Genomic DNA, 12,686 nt, shown 5'->3' on the forward strand with positions numbered 1-12,686 from the left:
GTGTGGGGGGGGGAGAAACCACGCCTTTCTTCCGCCCGGCTGTGGGAGGCGCTGCGCATGCGCGCAGCCGGGGGTGACTCCCCGCAGGGGCTGGAGGCTGGGAGAGGGCGGGGCTGGGGGCGGGGGAGAGGGGAATGGGAAGGGAAAATGAGATGGGAAAGGGAGAAGGACAAGGGAAAGGGATAAGAGAATTGGAAAAGGAAAAGCTTTGGTGCTGATATGCTGCTGGCCAGGAACATGGCGCACAGGGCTCGCTTGAAGAAAAATCTGTCCTGCTCTGCTGCTTTTGAGGCTCTTTGCATCACAAGGGGCACCGATGCTTGCCTTCTCTGTGAGGGAAACTTGGGCTTTCTTCTCAGGAAAATGTTTTCGTGTTTGAAAAACAAGACCAGATCTTGTTCTTAAACTCTTTACGTTACAGGGCTTAGTGTGTCCCACAATCACAGAATCACAGAATGGCTCAGGTTGGAAGGGACCTCAAAGCCCACCCAGTTCCAGCCCCCTGCCATGAGCAGGGACACCTCCCACCAGACCAGGTTGCCCAAAGCCCCATCCAGCCTGGCCTTGAACACCTCCAGGGATGGGGCACCCACAGCTTCTCTGGGCAACCTGTGCCAGTTCCTCACCAGCCTCAGTGAGGAATTTCCTCCTTAGATCTAATCTAAATCTCCCCTCTTTCAGTTTGAAGCCCTTCCCCCTCATTCTGTCATTATCCAATTGAGCAAAGAGTTGTTCTTTATCTTTTTTATGTGTCCCCTTCAAGTACTGAAAGGCCGCAATGGGGTCTCCCCGGAGCCTTCTCTTCTCTAGGCTGAACAGCCCCAGCTCTCTCAGCCACAACAACCAAAATACAGTCGAGACAGAAATTGCTGATGTCCTTGGTAGGATACCACAATCTAAAGCTACCGAGATCACACGCCAAGAGCCTGGATTGCTGGCCCATAACTGCGGCAGTGACTGAGAGGAAGCGCAGGGTCTTTGGGTCTGCACGTGGGACAGATTGAATCAAGAAGAGAAGTTGTTCCACACAGCATTTTCACAGAAAGGCCAGCTTAAGTCCAACATGCCACTGAGTTTATGTAACAAGCTAATACACGTGTGTATTTATAGCACAGTCTCTCTAACAGCATGCTTTAGTTCGCCTTACGATGGCCAGCAGTACTTCTGTATAAAATTTCTTTGGTCCCTTGGCTCATGCAGCAGCAGTAGGAACTATTTCCAAAACTCATAACAGGAGCAGTTTTAGCAGTCAGAAGCAGCAGACTCATTTCACGTTCAGGTTTCTGTGTCTTGGAGCCCCGTATTTGGCCCCTACCATTTCTGCACCTGAGAGGTCCATGTTCTTTTGCCAGCGTCCTTGGAGCAGGGCTGCACAAACCCAGTCCCTGCGGGCTCTCTTCTTGCCCAGGTGGGTGCCTGGGGCTGCGCTGACACCCCTTGCTCCACAGAGCTGGGTGGCTGTCCTATTTTAGCACTGACTTGAGGTTTGTGGATTCTCACAGCACCCCTGCCTGATTGCCTGCTGCTTTTTTGAAGATTGCATTTTTTTTGGATGTTTGTCTGCGTTGCTGATTTCCATCAAGAGTTTCATTCCTTCCATTGCCTCCCGTGACCTTTTGGGGGAGTATCCACAAATTAGCTCCTGATATTTTCCTCCAGCTTTCTGTTTCTTCTCTCTCTTCTTTAAATAATTTTCCCTTAATTTTCTTTCCAATAAGTAATGATGCTGGATTGCTTCTTTCAGCTCTTCCTCCTATATGCTGATGCTAAATAATAAAATATATTTGACATTTGGAATTTATTTGTAGAAATTACTTTTGAAAGGGTACACAAATAACCAAAGGTTCAAGACGGGTTATCTGCATAAACAAAAACTCTCGGGTAACAGAAGGAAGGAGCTGATTAATTGACTTTGCCTTTTATAACCCAGTCAAGGAGTCAATGATTCACATCTGAAGCACCAAGAGAGCTTCTCCTGACACATCCAGCCATTCTCGAGGTGACTGGAGGCTAACAGATGAAATACACAATGCACTGTAATACAGTTCAGTACCTTAAAAGTCGTGCAACAGGATGATTGTCACACCTAGATTCCAGTTTCCACAGAGGGGAGGTAGTTCAGGGGGTTCTATCACCACGTCCTCTCTGGGCTGTACCAGAGGCTCAGCCTCTGTAGGGGAAGCAGACAGCTTGCGATGGCATTGCGCACACGCACACAGCACGATCAGCCCCGGCTTGAATGCTGTCCCTGGGGCATAACTTTTCAAGCTTGCCCAGATTTTTCTCATGGTCTAGGAAACAGCGAATCATTCATGCTTAGTTCTTTTCAGCGAATGATGTTGCATCTCCCGTCATCAGCATGGGAATTGACAAGAGATTTTATAAATGTTGTCTCATCATATAACTTTCAAGTTGAGGAAAATTATAACCCTGTCCTCTACTCTTGAACTTATTTTAAATGAGGTGGCATTCCCATTTGCCTCAGAATGTTTATTTTTATGCCTAAGACTCCAAGTTTTTTTCGTTTGTTTCTGTTTTGATTTTTTGTTCCTTTTTCTTTGGTTGGTTGTATTTGTTTTTTCTTGAAAGAGGAGTGGTTGAGTGCAAGCACCATCCCTAAATTATCTGTACCTCTTCCATTTTTCAGCCAAAGGCATTTCTCCAAACATTGTTCTAAATGCTGCCAAGTCTGTTAATTCACGTTTTCTCTTTGGTTGATGCCACTCAGGGGTCAAAGTCAACCTAATTTTGAGGCTGCCAGAATGTATTTATACAAAAACAGAAGATTCTGGGTACATGACACTATTTAACAACAGCAAAAATGTGACTGGAAACTTTAATTCCCATTTCTTGGACTTACAATTTACTTTTTTAAGGCAGCTGGGGATTACCACCGTTTCTAGGGGAAGCGAGCAGCCACTGCTCCAGCAGATGTGACCTTGCAGTCCACGGGAACAGCCCCTCTAAGGATCAGAACTGGGCACATCAGTGCTCCTCCAACAGAAACATGACAGAAAGGCAAAAAGAAAAAAAGTTAAGCAAGCAACACTTCACTGAGCTGCTGTATGCAACTGCTTGAGCAGCAAGGATCTTGTTTCCCCCTTCAGCCCACTAATCCTGGAGGTATTTTCCCCAAGATCCAGGATCCTCTCACCAAGCAGCGGGCAGAGAGCCAGCCCAGAACACAGCTGCAGAGCCTCCAGTCCATGCATCCTCCTGCCCCAACCACCACCACAACCTTTCCTCACCCCAAAAAGCACCAGCGGCCTACAAAAGTCCCCTGTCAGCAGGGTGAGCAGGATCACGCACCTGTGGTTGAGGAGCTAGAAGCTGATTCATTGTCATCAGCCAGTTTAAGAGACAATTCATTTAATCAGGAAACTGTAAAGAGCCTTCACAGTCTGTATCAGATTGAAAAGCCTTTGTCTGACAATCCTCTTGCACCGAGCTCTCTAATGATATGTGGTTGGGAAATTGTTTCCCTGATGCTGTGCTCAATATCACAAGAGGCTGCTGAAGTGCAGATGCGTGCATCTCACATCTTGGGTTTGGCTCGCTTGGACTGAGAGCAGCATGGTAACCAGCTCAGAATTTCAAACATTTCTTTTTCCCAGCTCCGAGAAAATTATCACAGATTGGTAGGGGAAAAACGGGAGCTGTGCTTTATGAAACTACATTCTGTCTCCAGCTGTGATTCAGCGAGTGCTTTGAAGCCGGTGGAGCGGTGAGCGTATGAACAGAAGTGCTACTTGGTTTGTGCTATCTCTAAATGACACCAATGTTTACTGTACGAGTTCATTCTTGATTGCATTCAAAACAAACACTAAGCTTAGGCATAAATATTGTATAAGTTGTATAAATATATATCCAACTCCATTGTATAAAATAGTTGAGATGCTCCCTATAGCATAAGCCAAAAGCCAGCAGCCAGTGGCCCAAAAACATACCCATGCCTTAGCTTAGTGGCAAAATCTTAAATTCTTTGGTTCTTTTCATTCGAGGATAAAATCACAGACACTCATTTCAACAAAACAACAAATATTAATACTTTGTATTAAGTATATAATTTGCCAGAGCTGGAAGTCACTCGTTACCAATTACAGAATTAACATAGTTCATACTTGACCTTCGGTACTTGCAGGGTTTTTTATTTTATAGCAAAGTAGCTTCATCCAAGTAGCTTCACTGAAGGTTGTCTGTCTTTCAGTGGAAGTCGTCAGTCTCCTGTTGTGTCTGAAAACTGATTCCAAAACAGATTCTCTTGGAAGAAATCCTCCTAGCTCTGAACAGTTCATAGCAGATCTGTGCTCCCAAATCTTACATTAATATAGGAAACACAGTGAAGGTTAAAGCTATTCTTCAATAAATCACTAACAAAAAAAAAAAGTAAGAAAATATTATTTACTCCACATGGTGCCATGTTCCTCTAAACTAAATAATGTAGTTTTAAAGTCAATCAGCAGTAAGTGTGGTGTATTGAAGTTGCTAACAACACATGGCTATTTTACTTTCTTCAAAGAATCATTTTAGCAAACTTTTTCCTCCCAACGTCATTAGCGAGTGTGATTGTAAACCAACACCTATAATAAAATCTATATTTTAGACAGTTGCTGTTCAGCAAAATGTGCAGAAAAGACCTCATGCATCTCATTCAGACCTCTGTCGTGCAGATTATTTTGTGAGGAACCAGGCATCAAACCCTCTAAAATGAACACTGATTTCAGCCAGTCCAGGAATTAACTTGCAGCAGCCAAAAGCCTTTACCTACAACTTTTTAAAATTCTTCTATCAAAACCATTTTCAGACAGCATTAGAAATCATATACCCGTGAATAAACTGTTACTTTTAATTTCAGAAAATAAGACAGGTGAAAGCATGCAAATATCTAAAGATCCCATCAAACCCGTCACCATGTCTTGGCAATTATTAAAACACACTTGAGTGTCCTTATGTGGCACCTGTACAGGTTTTTCCCCAAATCCTTCACATGGTATGTTAAAAGCCCTCCTTCTTCAGCTTTCCCCCACATCACATGCACACAGGAAGCTTAATGGTGCTGCAGCTTCCTTTTTTGGTGCAGATTACAACTTCCTTACTATTAAGGAGATTGTTGCTATTAAGGAAGTTATTGTTGTTATTACGGTCCCTGAGACTTCCTTCATCCTGCTGCATTTTCCTGCGATCTCTCCTCTGAACCCATTAAAAACCTGTGCCCGGCTTTGGGTGTGCATTCGGATGGTGCACCGTTTCCCTGCTCCCCAGCGTGGCCACCAGCATTATCATGTGCACTGCGGGCAACATCAGCGTCCACTGCTGTGGAGTTATGCCTTGAGCCTTTCTCATTTTCCTTCTGGCTAGCTGCATTATTGGTTTAGATTCGATGTTATTGGGTACCTGTAACCCTACCAGTAATTGTTGGGGAACTATAAGCAGTTCTTTCCTTCACTGATCACATATCACAGCTCTACAATGTCATTTATTACCAACATGTTCTTACTTTGAATGTGAAAAGTGGTCTACAGAGGTCTACAAACTAGAAGGTCCTCCAGGGGCAAATTCTGGCTAGATCTAGCACCTGTTCTAGAGGAAAGGTTAGCGATTGTTCCCTTTCCAGACCATGGAGCCAGGACACCCCAGGAGAACACAGAGCACAAGTCGGAAACCTCTTCCAGCAGAAAGGCACCGGGCTTGTCTGGTTGTGCAGTTCCCGCTGCAATACTGATGGGACCTGGCTCACAGCAGCACAGAAAAGAGCAAAGCATTTGGTACCTGCTAAAATGGGACCACATGCAGAGAATGCAAAGGGAGGAAAGAGAGGAATCTGTTACATAAAAGAAAGAAAAAGTTGCCTAGAAAGTTGTCTCGAGTACAACGGACAGTGCAGCTGTGTCTTGCTGATTACATTTTATGCTGTTCTGCTGGTAATAAATTTCATGAGATTGTAGGTTAGCTCTAGTTTTTGTTTTTGAATTTCACTTATTTTTAGTTATTTCTGCTCTCAAAAGAAGTGCATTGTACCAAAACACACTATTATAAGTCTTTTTGTGCTAGATGTATAGGCAAAATGTATATGTTTTTTGTCTAAGTAATCTAAAACCTAGTTTGAACATATAATAATCATTCACCAAGTAAAGTTTCTTTTTTAAACTGGAGCCTCCATTACTGGCCCCAGTAGTTATCAGGAAGAATGAACTGGCACACAGCAAGTGGGTGTAACCCTGTGTTGCCAGAGAAAGAGGAGAAAGCACAGGCTTTTTGGTGGTTCATGATTATTTTTAACTTCAATTTCCTTTGTAATTATTTCCTTTCCTGGATTCATAAATCTGCAGTAGCCTGTTACATAAATCTCATCTATCCCATGTTTACAAATAATTCTGACTTAGACTCTGTGCCTTTTGCACTTTGGAAATTCCCACAGACTTGGAGTTTGGGTATACAAAGACGTATGCAGGATACCACCCCATGTTTAATACTAGCTCTATACAATAAGCCTTTTGTAAGAAGAAATACCCACCTACATTTTTTTTCAACCTCCTCTAGCGTTTTTGTTGGAGAAGCTACATTTCACTTGCTGTCTTAATGACTGCTGTGTCGTAGGATAATGCTGAGACTTTGTGGGGGTTTATTCCTCTCATCGCTTGTTCATTTTTGTTTTTAAGAAAAGAAGAAGGGGTGGGGGGAATCCAACAGTGAATTCTCCATGCACAAATATAACATGGATTTTAAGGGGTGATGTACTTGCGCAAATGAGAGAATAATCACACTTAAGTGCAGTTGTTATGAAAATGAGTTAGAGGCGAAAGAAGAGATGACGAGGAAAAAATAAAACATATACTGGAAGGAGAAGAAAGGTATCTGTGTGAAGGCAATAACCACGGCACTGAGAACCAGACCAGAAGTTCTCAAAATGGTGCTCACGGAGAACACATGAGGCAGTAGATAGTCGACTGTGCAACAAATTATAGTGCCATACAACTTACCCACGTTTGGTGCTTGAAATCCTTGTGCCCTGTGTCACCCGTGGCTTTGGAAGTTGCCCGGGAGATCCGCTGACACACTGTACATTGGTAGTGTCATCTGTTCCTCGTCTCCTGGGACAGCTGCCTGTGCAGTATTGGCAGTGAACACACTCAGGTGGAGCAGTGCCTGCTCCTGTCCCTGGGGGAAGCGATGGCCATGCAGGCCTTTTCCAGGTCTTCTGAGAATCTTCTGGGATAAAAGGGAGAAATACTGGTGAAACATGGTCAAAAGTGTGAGAGCAGTGTCTTAAATTCACTGTAGGTACCTCCACACACAAAGGCAGTAGCATTGTATTGGAAAGATAGCGCAGTTTATAGAAAGTCGTAGCAGCCATGCTTCTCCACTCCTCAGAAAGCTTCACGCAGGCGCAGTGCTTCTCACCTTCAGGGCTTACGGCACCTAAGAACGAGCAAAATGTGACTGAAACATCAAGCAGTGACAGAAAATAGACGAGGAAGAGGTTGAAGACTCCCTGTATTCAGTGAATTCACTGACCCAGCGGTGCTGGGTGAGGAGAGCGGAGCAGCTTGGGCAGGGCCTGCTCCCGCTCTCGGCGAAGGCCCCGCAAGGTCTGGCTGTGAGCCGAGGCAGGATGCAGGCCCCTCGTGTTCCCCGGGCCTAGCACAGTTGACACGATCACTGTGTAACCAGACCAGATCCCCGCTAACCCCACGTTGTTTGTAAAGCAGTGCAAATAAATGTGTTGTTGGTGATAATATGTGTTGTTGGTAATATGATGAAAACTGGCCAGCAGAAATGGTTAATAGTAATCTGGCAACCAGTGCTAACACTCAGCTCACAACCTTAGGCACATTTGATTTTGAGGATTTTAGCTAATAAATACTTCACAAGTTGTATTTACAAGCAATAAACAATTCATAAATAAGCAACTTCTTGGGTTTGCTTTTGTTGAACTGTGTAACTTCCCTGCTTGTACCCTGAATTGTATTGCACCCTGAATTGTGGCGATTGCCATTGTGCAGGGGTGGGTTACTTTTGCTTTTTTTTTTTTTTTTTTTTTTTCCCTTTTGCTTTCTTCATTTTATTTTTCTCACATGTAACTGGAAAACGATAGCTCAACATTTTCTGTTTGCACACTGTGTCCTCTCTGCCTACCTGAAGGTCCTAAGCTATCCTTGAAAACAGCTCTCACCAGCAATTATCCCTGAACTAAGGGTGAAAGTTATTTAAACTGCCAGTGTTAAAAGGACAAAACCGATAACCGGTTCTGTGCTGTTTCAAAAGCTGTTATCTCAAATGCCGGATGCTTCTTCTGACAGTGGTGAAAACAGTTTTCTCCCTGTTATGACAGCAGGTTTCAGCTCAGGGTGAAAGGGAACCTTTCCGACCACAGGCTAATATCCCAGCCCTGGAAGAACATAAAACAAAATCGAACAGCAAGCTAACTACATTTATTTGAGAGAGCAAAAGACAGCACAGCTGATCTGCTTGGATTGGGCTCTGTCCAGCATTTCAAACATTCCCACATTTCCAGGACTCAGAGCAATGCAGCACAGGAGCAACACATGGATGCTGGCTCTGGGGAGGCAGTGAAAGGCTGCCTATCTCCTAGCAAAAGGAGCTGCACCATTTCCCTTTCCGCCTGTGGTTAGCCTCCTTACCATGGGCCAACAAGTGCACAGGAAAAAAGAGTTTGTACACTTACCCATTGCCTGGGATGCAAAGAAAGCTTTATTTTTAAGCAAGGAAAGAGTCGGTAACACTCTGGGAGCTGGTTATCTCTAGGGTGCACTTTCAGGAAATGTTTATGCTTTTTTTCCAAGCAGTATAAAAAAAAATGTGTTAGGAAACCAGCGTAACACTGATCCAGAGAGTTTGTAAAGGGGGAGATCCGCAAGTTGTTTGCTTTCACCTCTGTTTCAGTGTCCTTCCTGTTTCTTAAGGGTTCTTCATAAACATCTGTAAATTCTCACAGAAATAAATCATATTATTCTTTCCAGAGAGATGTTTTTTTGTACTTTAGATAACACTGTGTTGTGAAAAATGTGACAACAATGTGTCAAACATTAACACATTTTCCCTTAGATGCCCAATAGGTAGTTAAAGAAACAGCCTTTTACTATTTTGTCAGTCAACAAAACAAATCTAGGTTTTTCACACAAGTGCCAACAAATACCGGGTTTGCCACGAGTCAAAGAAATAGTAGAAAACTGGTAAAAAGTCTAAAGATTCACTTCCTAACCATTGCATATTTCTTTAGTGAACTTCCCTTAGAGATGCTGCTAGAAGACAAGATGTGACATGAAGTTTCAGGGAACACTGGAGGTTTTTAGATTTCTGATTTGAAGCCTTTTTACAGAGTTTACATTTTATTATTATTAAATTTACATTTGCAAGGGACAGGGAAGGACAGCAATTGAAAAGCAAACTTATTATGGAAACTGTTTCCAGTATTATCTGTGCAGTATAAACAACCCTTCTTGTACCAGATTTTACAAGTACGACTTAAAATTCTTTAGAATCATGCTTGTGCTAAATTGACAGCATTCCTCTGATTTTGACCATATTGGTCACTAGTTTTGCAGACTTAGCAAGAAGGAGAACTGCTTACTTTAGCACCAGCACTTCCACTAAACAGCAAACCTTCTCAATTTTGGCTTCAGTGCATTGTATATGCCAAGTTCATATTTCAATCCAGAATGAACATTTGCATCAGTCCAGAGTCAGCTCTTGCTGGCAGGGAGGAGCCCTGTCAAAGCTTTCGATCAAATGGTCACCCCCCAGATGTATTTGTCTTTGTCACTGTCACCCACAGACACTTCCTCTGAAAGCCAATGGCCTGGCAGTGACACAGCTGACTGCTGAGCAGGGTATATCATTCAAGCATTAAGATGGCGCTTGACTGGCAGAGCCCCTAGAATCACCACTGTTTTTAAGCAACTCTTTCAATACTTCATATTGATTCTGGACCTAGCCCAAAACCCACTGAAATCGATGGGGATAGGCTCTGATGGGGTCTGATGACAAATGATGGAAGTGATGGATTTGATACAACTATCTGAAATCACATAACCCTCCTGAGGGCTGACTTTTTTTTTCTTTTTTTTTTTTCTCTTTTTTTTTTTCTTTTTTTTTTAAAAAAAATTGTTCTCCATTTTCTTCGTGATTTTCTTCTTTGTCACCTGCTGCTGTGTCTCTCGCCACCCCATCCCCAGCTCCAGAGCCCTGCACGTCTGTGGTCATAGGCAAGTTTGGGATGGAGGAGGTTGATGCTGAGGGACTGGAAAGATGCAGTGAGAGTAGGGGTGAGGTTTGCCAGCTGCATTGCTGGTCTGTATTGTAAACGATCCTAGCATGGCACCCTGACATAGCCTTTTGGGAGCATCGAGAGCCTTCCTGCGCTCAGGACACATTTTCTTCAAACTGGGTCTGCCTGGGACATATGGGTGAGGTCTACCCTGCCTAGCAGCTGCATGTGATGAGAACTTCCAGTGCTAATCCACCAGACACAACTAATAAACGCTGCTAATATCTTTAGAACACAGCAAAATTCAGTACCTCAGAATGGCCTCTGTTGGGCCCTCTTCATGCAATACCACAAGGTTTATGGGGCTGTATTTTTCTGGGGGGTGTTTGCATTTTGGGCTCACAAGAGTCTCTGCAACCAAGGCAGATTTTTTTTCTGTTCTGTTTTGCTTTTCTTGTCTTAACTACCAAGCTGTGTATTTTAGATTCAGAAAGTAGAAAGCTCCGGCTCGTACTTCAAACGATTATCATACATCTGATGCTAAAACACATTCTTTTACACTCTGTGTTAACCTCTTATAAACAAACAACAACAACCACAACAAAAACAGCAACTATCTGGGCTGTGTGGGTTCTTCCTCTGTCCTCTTAGCTTGGTTCAAGTAACAAAGTGACTACAACGGCCCTCCTTCCATTCAGCTAGCAACTTCCAGATGACCTTATAAAAACTTTGTCAGCACTTTACTGTTGCACAATTCCTGTAAAAGACAAATGCAATATTGAACTAAACAGATTTCTTTTTCCTTCTCAGGTGCAAATGCCAAAGGGCACGCTCAGACAAACTATTTTGCATAATTTCATTGACTGTTTCAGTAAAAGCTTTCATAAAGAATCATGGTATCTGCTGAGCTACCTTGCCTCAAACATCAGCTGTATGCTTTTCAAGCATTTAAGTTGCTGCTTCTGTAAAATCTCTGTCTTTATCCAGACTGATAAGGCCTCTTTATAGCAACTGCTATTGATTCCAGTCTGCCAAAGGTGGCACCGGCAGCAGCGTTAGGCCACTATGACACAACCTATCTTTCCTATTTGTTAGCAGCTATCTGCAGACAGTCATATCCTCACAGTTCAGCCAGGGAACAGAATATATGAGCTCTCCTCACCCACTCCAGCACAAAATCAGCTGAGTTACTTGACACAGCCACGGCGTCAGTTTCAATTAGATCAGCTGACTTCTGCAAAGCTGTTGATGAGGAGCACTCAAGTGATTTGTTCCACTAGCTGAACTGTACGGGTAATTTCTGGCAGAGGAGGAACAAGCAGCTGTGGATAGCTCTGTCTTAAGCTACCTACATCTCTCCAGCAACGACTGTCAGTTCACAGCTTTAGTATAGGAAATGCTTAAATTGCTGTCGGGAGTTAAAACACAGTACCATTATTCTCAGGAGTACATGACAGTATCATGGTTTACCAGAGGTTTCCAGAGCCTTCCCTACCATACCTGGTAGGTTCATCTCATTTTCTCTGCAGCTTGTGAAAGAGAACAGCACATGCAGATTTCCACATTTGCTATGCCCCCGAACTTGTGAATTCACTGGCCTTTTGAACTGATTTGTTAGTTACTGAAAGTTCAGAACAAATAAAAACTAGAGAAAAAAAAAGAAAAAGAAAAAGAAAAAGAAAAAAAAAAGAGGAAGAAAAACATTTTCCACCTTTGTAAGATTCTTAGAAGTTAATTACCAGTTGAAATTTAAAATTAGGAAGAAGAAGGGCAAATAGCCTATTGTTCTTATTGAACCATATACAAAGACTGAATTTTATTATGATACAAAAGGAAAGAATTTGTCATCATTAACTGTAATGTTTTGGGGAAGGAGGTTAGATAGGAGACTTAGTATCATTAGATGTTTTTATCTAAAGATTTCCTGCCTCGAGTAATTGTTCTGAAGAAGTAAACACACAGAGATTATGCGATTTATTCTCTTTAATGAAGTTCTATGATATGTGTTTTTTTGTAAGCTCATTTGAAGAATTTTAACAGAATCTCTGGGTTTTTATTTATGTATTTATTTTGCAGATGTTTTGCAAAACTGTGACCAAATAATATGTTTAATGTTCATAGTGCTGCTGCCATCTTAGTCCTTTGAAATCAAATGAGGCCCCTGGTTATGTGATTCCTTTCCATATTTACCAGTGGCACAACACAACACAACACTGACACAACAAACATGGTTACAAATATATTTTTCTGTGATGTTAACTAACAGCAGCTCCATCCAACAATTCTTATCAGAAAAGTCAATTTTCATTTTTTTTTTTTTTCATTTTTCAACCAAATTCTATTAAATTTGAATTCTTAAAATAGAACCATGGAATCATCAAGGTTTGAAAAGACCTTTAAGATCATCTGGTCCAACCATGACCCTCCTACCAATGTCACCCACTAAACCATGTCCCTA

The 12,686-nt window shown here is 42.6% G+C and overlaps 1 long non-coding RNA gene across 2 annotated transcripts; it reads right to left on the bottom strand.

Annotated features, from left to right (window-relative positions):
* Positions 1-1,064: 1,064 nt before the first annotated feature.
* Positions 1,065-11,362, bottom strand: LOC118167196. Of its 2 annotated transcripts, none has more exons than XR_004751004.1 (3): positions 11,141-11,362; positions 6,981-7,209; positions 1,065-4,316 (listed from the first exon to the last, which is right to left on the bottom strand). It is a non-coding gene; the product is annotated as an uncharacterized LOC118167196 (long non-coding RNA). The 2 variants fall into 2 exon arrangements; XR_004751003.1 differs by having other exon boundaries at positions 6,981-7,206; positions 11,141-11,361.
* Positions 11,363-12,686: the final 1,324 nt, after the last annotated feature.

This window comes from Oxyura jamaicensis, chromosome 4 (assembly GCF_011077185.1).
Source record: "Oxyura jamaicensis isolate SHBP4307 breed ruddy duck chromosome 4, BPBGC_Ojam_1.0, whole genome shotgun sequence".
In the NCBI taxonomy this organism is placed as follows: domain Eukaryota; kingdom Metazoa; phylum Chordata; class Aves; order Anseriformes; family Anatidae; genus Oxyura; species Oxyura jamaicensis.